At 36.3% G+C, this 14609-nt stretch overlaps 1 long non-coding RNA gene across 1 annotated transcript in view; it reads left to right on the top strand.

The window, feature by feature from the left end:
• The first annotated feature begins 7469 nt into the window (after positions 1–7469).
• The window catches only part of LOC116421875, a 63886-nt gene continuing 56746 nt past the window's right edge, over positions 7470–14609 (top strand). The window contains exon 1 of the long non-coding RNA XR_004232458.1: positions 7470–7741. This is a non-coding gene — a long non-coding RNA (uncharacterized LOC116421875). The remainder of the gene's footprint in view (positions 7742–14609) is intronic.

Genomic DNA, 14609 nt, shown 5'->3' with positions numbered 1-14609 from the left:
TACACTTCTATATTAGTTTAAGATTTGTGAAGTACTGCATACATGATTTCAAAAATCCTAGGAGATTGATGTCATAGTAGCTATTATCCCCATTTACAAATGAGGAAACAAGGACTGAGAGATGATAGAATGATTTCCCTAGAGACATAGAGCAGCATTCAAATTCAGGTGTTTCCTGACTCCAAATCCAAGTGCTCTATAAGTTACCAAGGTGTTTCATATCACCTGCCACAGGATTGGTCACAAAGTAAGTGGAATGATAATAGAGAGTTGATAACAAACTAGTCATATCACCCTTATATACAACAAATTGTACCTATAAATTTTGTTAACTCTATACCTGACTTTACCATCAAGATGTAATAATGTTCAATAATATAAATATGTTAGAGGTGCCTAGCACAGTATATAGAGAGCTGGGACGATATGGATTTCAAGTCCCACATTTGAGACATGTTGATGGTATGACTGTAATTTACCTATTTAGTATTCTAGGAAATTATGAGAATATTAGCAGACAAAAAAAACAAGTAAACTTAGACAGATGGCACAGTGGATAGACCTTTGAACTTCAAAACAGGAATATCTGAATTTGAATCGTTCCTCAGATATTTACTAGCTTATATAAGTCAAGTCACTTAAATTCTTTGTCTCATTTTTTCCATCTGTAAAGGTGGCAAACACTCCAGTATCCAAAATATCACTCTTTTCAGATGATATGATGGTATACTTTAAGAATCCTAGAGAATCAACTAAAAAGCCACTAGAAACAATTTGCAACTTTGGCAAAGTTCCAGAATACAAAATAAATCCACATGAATCATTAGCATTTCTATATGTTACCAAAGTCCAGCAGCAAGAGATACAAAGAGAAACTCCATTTAAAATAACTGTAGATAATATAAAATATTCAGGAGTTTACAAAGTCAGGAACTATATGAACACAATTACAAAACATTCCACACAAATAGAGTCAGATTTAATCAAATGAAAGAATGTTCTCATGGTGGGCATAACTTATATAATAAAAATAACAGTTCTATTTAAATTAGTCTACTTATTCAGAGCCATACCAATCAAATTGCCAAGAAATTATTTTATGGAGTTAGAAAAATAATATCAACATTCATAAAGGATAAAAGGTCAAGAATTTCAAGGGAATTAATGAAAAATGCAAATGAAGATGGCTTAGCCATAGCAGATCTAAAACTTTATTATAAAGCAGTGGTCATCAAAACCATTTGGTATTGGCTAAGAAACAGAATAGCTGATCAGTGGAATACTTGTATTCATAAGCCACAATAGTCAATGACTATAATAATCTAGTGTTTGATAAGCACAAAGACTCCAGGTTCTGGGATAAGAACTCCCTATTTGACAAAAATTGCTAAGAAAACTGGAAAATTGTATGGCAGTAGGTTAGTGCCTACTAACACCTAATATCCTATACCAAGATAATGTCAAAATGGGTTTATTATTTAGTCATAATGAGTGATACTATAAGCAAATTAGAAGAACAATTATATTCTACCTCTCAAATCTGTGAAGAAGGAAGGGATTTATGGCCAAAGAAGAACTAGAGAACATTATGAGAGGCAAAATGGATAATTTTGATCATATTAAATTATACATTTTTGTACACACAAAACCAATGCAGAAAAGATTAGAAGGGAAGCAAAAAACTGGGAAAAATTTTTACATACAAAGGTTCTGATAAAGGCCTCATTTCTAAATTATGTAGAGAATTGACTCAAATTTATAAGAATACAATATGAACAGACAATTTTCAGATGAAGAAATTGACACCATTTGCAAGCCATATGAAAAAAATGCTCTAGATCACTATTGATCAGAGAAATGCAAATTAAGACAACTCTGAGGTACCACAACATACCTCTCAGATTGGCTAAGATGACAGGATAAATGTTGTGAAAGAGACATTAATATATTGTTGGTAGAGTTATAAATTGATTCAATTTTTCTGGAGAGCAATATGAAACTATACATCAAGGGCTATCAAACTGTGCATAGTCTTTGATCCAGCAGTGTTTTTACTGGGCCTGTGTCCCAAAGAGATCATAAAATAGGGAATCAGACCTACGATTCCAGTGGCAAAAAAATGTAAACTGAGTGGATGCCCATCAGTTGGAGAATGGCTGAATAAGTTATGATACATGACTGTTATGAAATATGATTGTTCCATAAGAAACTATCAGCAGGATGATTTCAGAGAGGCCTGGAGAGACTTACATGAACTGATGCCAAGTGAAGTGAGAAGAACCAAGAGACCATTGTACATAATGACAACAAGATTATGTGATGATCAATTCTGATGGACTTGGCCATGGTCAACAGTGAGGTGATTCAAGCCAGTTCTAACGGTCTTGTGATAGAGCTAATCATCTGCACCCAGAGAGAGGACTGTGGGGCCTGAGTGTGGATCTCAGCATAGTACTTTAACTCTTTTTGTGGTTGTTTGCTTGCATTTTGTTTTATCTTGATCTGATTTTTCTTGTGCAGTGTGCTAATTGTGGAAACATGTATAGAAGAAATGCACATGCTTAACATATATTGTGTTACTTGCTATCTGGGGGAGATGGTGGGAGAAAGGGAGGGAGAAAAATATTGGGAATGCATGGTTTTGCAAAGGTTAATGTTGAAAACTATCTATGCATGTATTTTGAAAATAGAAAACTAAAAAAAGTAAAGAAAAAAAAAAAGAAAATCTTGAGGTCATAAAGAGTCAAATGCAATGACTAGATTGCTACATGGCTGTGCAGCTCTTGCCTCCTGAGATGAGATAAATATTTGTAAAGCACTTTGCAAACCTTAAAGAGTTATATGAATGCTAATTATTCTTATTGTTATTAAACTGCAATAGTAGATGGAATTTCCTCTCCTTAGAGTTACTTATATCAATAAAAACATGGGAGCAGTTCTTTTTCCTATTCCTTACAATTATTTTAAAAGGAAAAACCTGGAAAAGACACTCTCTTCCCAAATGATCTCTCACCCCAACAAACATTTAGACCTGCCCCATTATCTTGAATCTATTAGAGTAAGTGCTTTCAGTATACTCTGGCTTTTCTATCTGTGAAATGAACACCTCAATCCTAACTTTTGACTGCCTTCACAAAGTTGTCTTGAGTGTTACATAATGGTTAAAGAGTTTTCTAGCAACTCAGAAAGTGAGACCATGTAATTGTGAAGTAGCATCTGGGGCTTGCTGCCTCCCCCGATGCATTTCCTGTATCTTGACAGATAAGCAGATTCAAGCCCGGCAAAATTCTCTTTATCCCATTTCAGCGGGGGAACAATGGCAGAATTTTTCCTGAGGGGTATTAGCTATTATAGCTGAGTCTATTCCAAAGGTTATACCGTCCGTCTTTAATAGCTCTACTCTGCAGTGCAGGCAGGCATGGGGGTAACATGGGATTTTCACACTGCAGCTTATAATTAAACAACATTCAAGCAGGGCTGAGTGGTATAAAGATTCATGAGGTGGTGCTTTTCTTGCATCGGGCCTGCACAAATAATAGCCCGCTGCAGGAGACTTTAATGGGGTGGAAAACAGCTCAAAGGAAAATGTATGACAGTGTGCTGTCCTACCCTCCTTGCTGTGAGGGAGAGAGCAGTCGCTGGACAGTTAGGAAGCACGGAGGCTTCTTGGGTTCATCGTTATGATTTGCAATTCATTTGGGAAGCAATTGCCAGCTACTAGGGCTCAGAGGGCAGGACAGGGCAGGGCACGGCCATCCTGCCATTCTCAGGGATGGAAGCTCAAGAATGGTGGGTGAAAAAGCCAATTGGCATGCTCATGGACTTCTTTTCATTGTGTTTCTTTCCCATTCATACACTATTTGTCATCTTGCATATATTTTTAATGAGGAAATTCTATTAAAGCCAATCAGAGGATGCCATATTGATTTTTAAGGAAGCATTAAGGCTATGAGACATGTCTCATATACAATATTGACTAATTGATCTTACATAGTCACACCGACCTTAATATCAGCTGACAAGGGGAAATAAGATACGGTGTTGGGGAGGCATCAGAAAAAAAAATGTATCTGAGATTAAGAAAACACTTAACAATCTCTCACTAGTACAGAAGTTGAATGACCTTGAATAAAAGGGAGGATGGCAATTATAGCTTTGTGGATAGATAGTATAGGCAGTCAGCTATCTGCTATGGTTTGAGGAACTAAAAGTGTTTCAAGTGTCTACCTATTTCCAATTCCAGGAAACCTTTTCTGATCCTTCTTATCTCATCTCAAGAAAGACTTTGCATTTCTTATATAGGAACTAGAATCAGGAATCATGTTCCTAAGTTAAAAATCTGGCCTCAGACACTTAGTAGCTACAAGATCTTGGACAAGTCACTTCATCTTGCTTGCCTCAGTTTGCTCATGTGTAAAATCAGCTGGAGAAGGAAAAGAATAACCACTCATATCCCTGAGAAGAAAACCCTAAATGGGCTCACAAAGTGTCTGGTAGTTCTCTACACTGCACATATTTATTTTTGGACCTATGATTTCTCTAGGGTAAAAACTTTTCACCATTCAGTCTGACAACTCTTCTATAATTTATGGCTTTAGAGAGTTGTCTGGGACCCTGAGATGTCAAGTGATTTGCCTGGTATCACATAAGTAAAATATGTCAGCAGCAAAACTTGAACTTGGATCTTCCTTCCTCTGAGGCTAGCCCTCTGTCTATTAAACCATGCTATCTCTCAGTAGGAAATTAATGACTATGTATTGAATGATTGTTGAAAAGCAGTTTCCACTTTAGCCTTTCATGAACTGAGATTCCCATGGTTACAATGTAATGAATTAGATACCATGGGTAGTATGCTCTTTGTCTCTCAAAGACTATAGTTTAAAAATGTCATCAGCCCATTATCAGACATTATTTATCAAATTCTAGTAGTGGTAAGTTTTACTGGCTGGTATACTGTTGCTGATGGATAGTACTGTCTTCTAATTAATAGTACATAGGAATTCAGAAGGAAGAAGGAGGGAAGGAGAAGGAAGGAAAGAAGGAGGGAGGAAAATAAAAAGGAATGAGAAAAGAAGGAAGATAGGTAAAGGGAAAGAAAGAAGGAGAGGAGGAAAGGAAGGAAGAAGGGAGAGAGGAAAGAAAGGAAATGAGAAAGGAAGAAAAAAGGAAGGTAAGAAGAAAATAAGCATTTATAAAGCCTCTATTATGTACCAGGCACTGTGCTAAGGGCTTTTATAAATATCATTTGATTTTATGTAGTTGCTATTATTATCCTTATTTTTACAGTTGAGGAAACTGAGACAAATAGAGTTAAGTGACTAGACCAAGTCAAACAGCTAATAAGATACACCTCTAGGTTAATATCCTGGAGTTTGCTGTGATGACCTATCCATCATACTTAAGCATGTTCTAGATTTAAGGCATCCCTTCTCCTGACCAAGGTCATGATGGTCCTAGGGCTATAGAACCTGGAAGAAGAGAAAGCATTTCCATTTTCCTGTATTTCTGAGCTTCAGCAGTTACATTTCTCCTTCCTTTGAGCTCAGTAACTTCTGAGGTGGTAATAGGATGATAAATGAAAATATATCTGTAGCTGAAGGATTTGAAATCAGGTCTTCCTGACTCCATCATCTTTCAACATCGCCCCTCTCCCTTCATGCTTTGAACCTCCTTGCCTCATCCATTACACCATCAGTAAAACAAAAAACAAAAACAAAAAACAACCCCCCAACAAAAAATGACCTTGGCAACAACACAAGATATAAAGGTGTTATCTTTTTACTTATGAAATTTTGGAGAAACAACAATCTCAAACAAATTTTTCTATTACTATTTAGTGTTTCCATTTTTGGTGGTGGTGGTTGTTGTAGTTGCTTCAGACCCATGATTTCATTCTTATAGAGAAAGATCCTAATGCAGAATTCTACCCTACTAATGTAGATTAGCAATTAATTATTCTGCAATTTAGAGTTTTAGAGAATTTCCTTCAATTTGGTTACCTATGGTTACATAGCTGGTACTTCAGAAGTGAAGGCAGCTGAAGCCGGTGCTATGGAGCACTTAGAGCTTAGTTAGACAATAAAGATTTCAAGGTCATCTACTATGTCCCTGGCCATTGCCAGGCATTTTGATTTTTGTCTTGCCACTGAACTTTAATGACTCTGGAAAAGGAAGTGAACCTGATGATTTTGTGTAATCCTGCCTCTCTGGAACATAAGTTTTCTTGTATCTGAGAAGATGTCTCCATTACTATGTGAGGCTGCCATGTGAAGTATTATGTCAAGTACTATATGAAAGTGAGTTATTTATTATTACCTCTGTGCCTCATCTCACCCACTTGGAGCAACCTTCAACTCCAAATACACTTTCAGTTATCATCCTGTTACCACCTCAGAAGTAACTGGGGTCAGAGGAAGGGAGAGGAATAACTGTTGAACCTCACACATATAGGAAAATGGAAATACTTTCCCTTCTCTCAGCTTCTAAAATCCTGAGACAATTATGATATTGGTTAGGAGAGGGGAATGCCTTAAATCTAGGACTAAGAGATGTTGTTTGAGCTTTATGGATAGGTCATCACAGCAACCTGCAGGATGTTAACCTGGAAGTGTAACTAAGGCCAGAATCAATGAAAAGAGGGGTAAGAGACTAGAGAAAGCAAGTTTTGCTTCTTCATAGTTTTTTCTAGGAAAAAAAATACCAAAGACTAGAAGTATATTTTTGAAGCATTCACTATATGTAAAGATGTATGGAGGATTCGAGAGAACTAGAACTTCTGCTGTGAAGGTTTGCTGAGTCCTCTTTAGGGTTGCTCATCCACTTCTGTTGTCCACTTCATTGATTTGACTGTGGCTCCAAAAAGCTGTAGCATGAGTAGGAACTACATTCTGGTATAACATTTTGATAGATAGGCTAAATCAGTTTGAGGGTAACCTATAAGCCTCAAACCTGTTGATGATTTAAGGGGAATGTCCACCTCAAACATAGGAAGAATTGCCCCATTGGAATGGGTGGATGAGAACAGTTTGTTCCAGTGCTCATGAAGGTTGCTGACGCAGGTACTATGGAGCACTTACAGGCTGATCAGACACTGAAGACGTCAAGGTCATTCACTGCCTTCCAGTTATTGCCAGTCACCTTGACTTTTGTTCTGCCAGTGAACTTTAATGATGCGGGCAGAAAGAGTGATGACTTATCACAGCTCTCCCTCACTTAAATCCAATTACATAATAGGTCAGACCATCACCCTGTGATGTCATTGGTCCTCTTTGAAAATGAAGGGCAAACAACAATAGCAATAATATATAGAGCTTTGTAAAGGGCTGAAACTTTTAAAAGGTGTGCTTGAATCAGATAACAGAGACAATAACTCTATTAGCATATGTTTGGAATTTCTCCTCTCTTAGTTAATGCTGGCTCAATGGTTAGGGTTAAGAGAATTGTAAGTAAGGATTATGTGGTGGAATGAGAGAGGGAGAGAACTTCACTTGGCCTCAGGATGTGGAGGAGAAAAGTGTGGAGATTCTGGACTCTAGAATCAAGGAGGGACCCTTGACAAAACTCCTGGAAGTTTTGTCCAATTCCTTCACTTCTCTTCCTAAAGACCAAGAACTTTTGCTTATCCTGACTCTGGTTGATCCTGAAGTCTCCAGGGAGCTAGCCCGGATTTACATTTTGGTGCCCAACGTGTGAACCATGGACCCTAATTTTACTGAAGAATCCCAGGTGACCAGGAAATAGGGTGAGTATTTTAATAGACAAAAAGGGAACTTACTTTGTTAAGAGTTAAACTAGTAATTCTCATTTTCTAGCTGAAATGAGGCAGATATTAGGAAAAGATTCTCCCACAGAGCTTTGCACTGAATGTTGTATATGAAAAAGAGGAATATGTAAAAAAAAAGAACCTCTGTCCTCTCAAAGTCACCATTGAAAGGGAAAGGCTCCTAGAGTTGGAAGGAACTAGAAATAGTCTAGCCTAACACTCTCATTTTATAGCTAGTGATCACAACTCATATTTGTATAAAGCTTTAGTGTTTGAGATTTGCTTTCTGATAACAACCTTCAAGGCTATTCAAGTATATTATTCCCATGTTTCAGAAAGTAAAACTGAATTTCCAGGAGACTTTCTTGATACTATTTTCTTTCTAGATTTTCATGACACTGTTCTCTTCTGGTTCTTTTGTCTTTCTGGTTTTTTTGGCTTTTAAAGGTATAACCATGGGTTAGCATGTCCTCTGCCCTTTTCTCTTCTCCCTCTTGGTGATGTAATTAGCTCCCACATATTCAATTATCATCTCATATTAGATCTATCTTTCCAGATTTAACCTCTTTTTTGACTTCCAGTCTCAAATCTTCATGGTCTAATAGATGTCTCATATTGAATGTTCCAATGACATCTTAAACTTAACATGCCCAGAAGTGATCTCATCATCTTTTTCTCAAACCTTCCTCTCTCCCTAAGTTACCTATTATTATTAAAGATTCACCCTCTTCCCAGTTATTAGGCTTGCAGATCTAGGGTTTTATTGACTCCTTAATCTCTTTACTCTCTGTTATCTACAAGATCTCCTGCCAGTCTTATTCATTCTATCTTTGCAACATCCTTTCTATTTATCTCTTTTCTCCTCTGACATTGCTACCATTCTGGTGCAGGCCTCTTCATTCCTTATCTGCTGGTTGGCCTCCCTGCCTCAAGTGTCTTCCCACACCAATTTATCCTTCACTCAGATATCCAAGTTACCTTCCTGCAGCACAAGACCAGGTCACCCTCCCATTCAGTAATCACCAGTGACTCCCTATTACCTCCAGGATCAAATATAAAATACTTTGGCTTTTAAAGGTATTTATAATGTGGCTTTTTTTACATTTCTAGTCTTTTTATACCTGACTCTATTCCACATAATCTACCGTCTAGTGAAAATCTCCTCCTTGTTGTTCCTCACATAAATTATATTTCTTGACTTTGTATTTTCATTGTCTATCCCCCATGCTTGAAATGATTTCCCTCTTTATTTCCACCACATGGCTTCCCTTGTTTCCTTCAATTTCTTGTTAAATTTCTACTTTCTCTAAGAAGCTTTTCCCTGTCCTCATTAATGACAGCACTTTTCCTCTGTTATTATCTCTAATTTATCTTGTACCACACACACACACACACATATATATATTTTAAACAGAGCTCCTTGAGGGCAGGTTCTATTTTTGCTTGTTTTGATATTGCCAGCATTTAACATAGTGCTTAGCAAAGCACTAATAGACTAATATAGACTTTTTGACTCATTGACTTCAGATTATTTACTTTTTCATACTTAATCAAATAGCTACATGTGTCCTAAAACCCAGATATTCAGACTCCTAGTTCAACATTTGGTTCATAATATACTATCTATTTAGATGAAAATCATACAAAACAAATGCAAGGAATAGAATACCCAAGTGTGAAGAGGAATCAGGAAAGAATGACGTATGTGGCACTGGATGGGACTACTTAGAGGAGACTTAATGAAGCCTTTTGTTGGCCCCAAACTCAGAATAATCTTTCACATTAGGAAGTGTTTGGCAGAGAACCACATATATACTGGCAAGATTGCTTAAATTGCATTTGATATTGAAAATGGAAATAAGGTCTGCTTAGGTTTAGGTTACCCGGCTTGGCAGGACAATTCCCCTTGAGAAGAGCTGTTTTGAAATATTCTAGATCTGAAAAAGAATCTCAAAGGCTCCCTATGGCTTTTCTGAAAATTTTAACAGTTGGCAACCTCCCTTCTTCCTTGCACAAATGTTTCTGAAGCAAACTAGTATAGGTTTAAAATTTTTTCCTACCCCCATTGCCTGGGGTATGTGTGTGTGTGTGTGTGTGTGTGTGTGCACGCGCGTGCACATAAACATATGTATGTCTGTCCTGTAAAGAAAAGAAATGTGATTGGAGAAGGAGAAAAAGACTTGAGATTTTTATTAGGAGTCTGATTTCTTTTTTTAATTCCATTTCTGACCTTAATGATACTTAATTATTTTATTTGCTTCTTCATCTTCTCATCTGGAACAAGCTTAGAAATTAAAAATATTTTACACCAAATAGTTATCTTTATTTGGAAAGCAAACCTTTAAGAAACTAAAGAACAAGAGAAGAAAAGGATGATGGCAATTTCTTGTTGTATTTATATAATTAATGAAATGTATATCTACATATACATATATGTGTTTCTTTCTTTCTTTCTCTTTCTTTCTTTCTTTCTTTCTTTCTTTCTTTCTTTCTTTCTTTCTTTCTTTCTTTCTTTCTTTCTTTCTTTCTTTCCTTCCTTCCTTCCTTCTTTCTTTCTTTCTTTCTTTCTTTCTTTCTTTCTTTCTTTCTTTCTTTCTTTCTTTCTTTCTTTCTTTCTTTCTTTCTTTCATTTATCTATCATGCCAGTGATTTTACTATTAAAATGGAACAAAAGACAATGAATTGAAAATTTTCAAATTTGCTTGAATGATTTTTTCCCTTCTAATTATATTGTGACAATCTGTTTAGACTTCCCTCAGGACAGTTAGGAAATAACCAGAATGGCTGATGAGCCCATAGGTATAACCACTGAGCAACAAAATAATTCAATTAGCTAACCTATCTGCATCTTATCCAGGGATTGTCTGATGTCTCCTTATCCTAGATTGGAAACTTTATAAATGGTGCTGGCTCCTCTCTCCTCTTGGGTATAACCCAATGTAAACTAATGTTCAGGAGTCCCTCAGGCCCCTCAGATGTCACTCTTGGAAGAGCTGACCTGTCAGTCCTCAGATAAATTTTAGTATCTCTCAAATCAAGACAAAAGTGACTTGTAAAGCAGTTTCATAGATTGACGGGTTGTCCCAGATCTCTTGTTTTAACATCACTATGTTATAACTAAGTTCCCTTTGGGTGTGAGCTATTATTCCTTCCTTCTTTCCTTAAGTCCAAATATACCATAATATATAGATTGTTGTATCTGAGGAAGATTCTTAGCACAAATCCTCTTGTTTCAATGACATTCATCAGCTTCTCAGTGCCTGAAGTTTCTGGCTTTATTTCTACCTCTCATCTTCACTTATTTGAACCATTTTACCTGTACATGCCTTAGTTTACTGCCTTTCTAAATCCAGCACTTCATGGGCAGGTGGTGCAAGTGGATAGAGTGCTGGGTCTGGATTCAGAAGACTCATCTTCATTAGCTTAAATCTCAGACATCTATATGTGTGAACCTGAGCAAATCATTTGATTCTGTTTGCCTCAGTTTCCTCATCTGTAAAATAAACTGAGGAAGAAAATGACAAATCACTCTAGAATTTTTGCCAAGAAAACTTTAAATCAAGTTACAGAGTCAGACATGACTAAAAATGAACCAGACAACACAGCAATAAGGTGGCATAGTAAAAAAAATGTTCTGAATTTGGATTCTATTAAGAACCAAGTTAAATACTGCTTTATATGTTTACTAATCAAGTGATTCTGAAAAATTCACTTTGTCTTTATGAATCTCAGTTCATAATAGTTAATAATAGTACCTACCTCACAGTTATTGTGAGGATCAAGGAGATTTTAACTATTCTGTCTATCTTTGTGAACCTTAAAATAATATATAAATGATTGAAATTAATATTTCCAAACTAGCTTATCTTTCATCTCAGCCTTGAAACCTTTCATTTATGTTATTGGTTTAACATTATTTCATTTACGTTAAACTTCCCACCATCTTAATTTATGCCATGTCTGTAATATATATTTCCCAATTTAGCACTTAATTATATATCATGTCAGATTTTTTGCTATTGGTGTCATAGAACAGCTAGTTAGCATTATGGATGGAGTACTGCCTGGAAGGAAGACCTGAATTCAAATCTGGATTTAGACATTTACTGACTGCGGGACTCTGGGTATGTAACAACTTCTATTTGCCTCAGCATCTGAATAATGGGAATAATAATAGCACCTATGTCCCAGGATTTTTGTGAGAATAAAATGAGAATATTTGTTTTTCTTTGCTAATTGTTTTATTTTTCTCTTTATACATGTATACACATTTCTTTATGAATCATTTTGGGAGAGAAAATTCAGAGCAAAGGAAAAAGCCATGAGAGAGAGAGGAAAAAAACATAGAAAAGAAGTGAACATAGCATGTGTTGATTTATATTCAGTCTCCAATAGTTCTCTTCTGGGATGTGGATGGAGTTTACTATCCAAAGTTTATTGGGATTGCCTTGATCACTGAACCTCTGAGAAGAACCAAATCTTTCATAGTTGATTATGACATAATCTTGCTGTTACTGTGTACAATGTATTCCTGGTTCTGCTCAGCATCAGTTCATGTAAATCTTTCCAGGCCTTTCTAAAATCATCTTGTTCATCACTTTTATAGAACAATAATATTCCATTATCTTCATATACCACAATTTATTCAGTCATTCCTCAATAGATGGGCATCTACTCATAAATGAGAATATTTGTAAAGTGCTTAATATATTGTAGACCCTATTTAAATACTTGTTCTTTTTCTTGTTCTTGTTCTTCCTTCTCCTCCTCCTCTTCCTCTCCCCCTCTTCAATTTCATGTTCATGGACTATAGGAGCTATTTCACATATTTTTTTAGATACTTCAACATGACAGACAAGAGGGACTAGGCTATCTAAGGATGGGGGCCAGTAGATCTACTAGTATCATTAACAATTGCTTTTCTGTTATGGGAGACACTTGCTAATGAGTGCTGGGGATGTGGCCAGCAGAATAATCCTTTCTTGTGAGAGGATGATAACATACAAGGAGACCGAGAGGCAGTTGCATTCTCTGACTTCTCTCCTCCTCTCTCTTGCTTCCTATTTATTTCATTCCAAATCTACAAGCAACATCTGTGTCAATAAAGGCTGAGTTGCAATTCCTTCAAATGTGTTATGATTCACAGCTGTAGGAGTTTTCAGAGAACTGACCTGCCCCTTAATGGTACAATACCCTTTAATCCTGTACAGGCTTTCTGGGTTTCACACTTAGGTGTGGTCTTTAATATTTTTCAATATTAAAAGACCTGATTCATTCACTCCATTGAATAGAAATGTGTTCTAATTGAGGACTTCTTAAACTTTTCCTACTCTTGAATCCTTTTTGCCAGAGAAATTTTTATGTGGTCCCTGGTATGTAGGTATATAAATGAGGTATACAAATTAAACATCCACTGATAATAAATCATAATTTTGCAACCCTCACAAGTTATATGACCCTGTATGAGATTGCAAACCACAGTTTAAGAAGCTGAGATCCATCTTGACTTCTTAATACCATTATAGATCTTAGAAAGGAAGGCCATGTGAGGCAGGTGTAAGAGAAAAAACCCATTGAATCGAGCAAATAGATAGAATATTGAACCTGGATTTAAAAGAGACTTGGATTTGAATCATTCCACTGACTCATGCAAGCTCTGTCACCCCCACTGGCAAACAATTTAATCTTTTTGAGTTTTAGTCTTATCTGTACAGTGAAGGTAACATTGGTAACATGAGACAATCTATGTAAAACCCCAAATCTATGTCTGAATCCAGATCTGGACAACTATTAGCTATGTGATTCAGGCAAGTCACTTCCTATTTACCTCAATTTTCTTATTTATCAAATCAGCTGGAGAAAGAAATGGTGAACCCTAGTATTTTTGCCAAGAAAACCCAAATGTGGTCATGAAGAGTTCACATGAGTGAAATAGCTCAACAACAATATCAAAATGATAGTTAGATAATTTCCTTCTAGCCTTGAAATTCTGTTTCTCTGTCCCCTAAAATGCTTTGCATAGCTCTGAGGTATTCAACAAAAAACTATAGATTCATTGATTCTGGCCTTAAAAATCTATTATCTGAATGCCAGGATAACCACCCCCACCCTACCCCTACCTTCACCCCAACAACAACTGGCAATTTTAATATGTTTCAAGCTTTATAAAATGTTTTACAAACTTATTTCATTTAATTCTCACAATAGTATTTTGAGATAAGTAATCTCCCCACTGTGTTTTCAGGTTACCTGAGATTAAAGACAGGACAAAAATGAGCTATTACTGGGATAATTGTCATCCTGCCAGGGGATATCTACTTTGTTGGTTGTAGAAGTAAATAGAATCATATTTAGCTGTCCTTCTAGGGCATCTTTTCATCTATGTCTAATGCTAATAGTGAAGAAAATAAGCCAATTATTTCCCCTGAAATTGTATTCTCCATTCTTACCTCCCCTGTGTGTGACAGAAAGGAAAGGGCATTTTACATGAATAGGGATAGCTTTGTATTTGGGAGTGGAGAAAGGTGAATACCTTCGAGAATCTGAGATGGACATGATGATCACTACAGATAGCCCAAGGCATCCATACTAGTTTTTTACCTGGAGTTGGGCTGTTGGCTTTTTATCAAAAAACAGGAAACTTTTAACTATGAAAGTTTTCCTTTCTCAAGGAAATCTGAAGACTAGAGGCAGAGAAAGGAAATGGAGAAGGGATATTATTTGCTGAATGATTCCTTTTAAGTTGGAGAATTTAGAGCTTCTACTCTTTTGATCTCTGGCAGATTTTCTAAGCAGTATATCCCAATATTTTTTTTTTGGTATCACTGAAAGGACTCATGGATTATGT

The sequence above is a fragment of the Sarcophilus harrisii genome, chromosome 2 (genome assembly GCF_902635505.1).
Source record: "Sarcophilus harrisii chromosome 2, mSarHar1.11, whole genome shotgun sequence".
Lineage (NCBI taxonomy): Eukaryota > Metazoa > Chordata > Mammalia > Dasyuromorphia > Dasyuridae > Sarcophilus > Sarcophilus harrisii.
The sequence above is the reverse complement of the archived record's forward strand: the minus strand, read 5'-3'. Positions and strand labels throughout refer to the sequence as shown.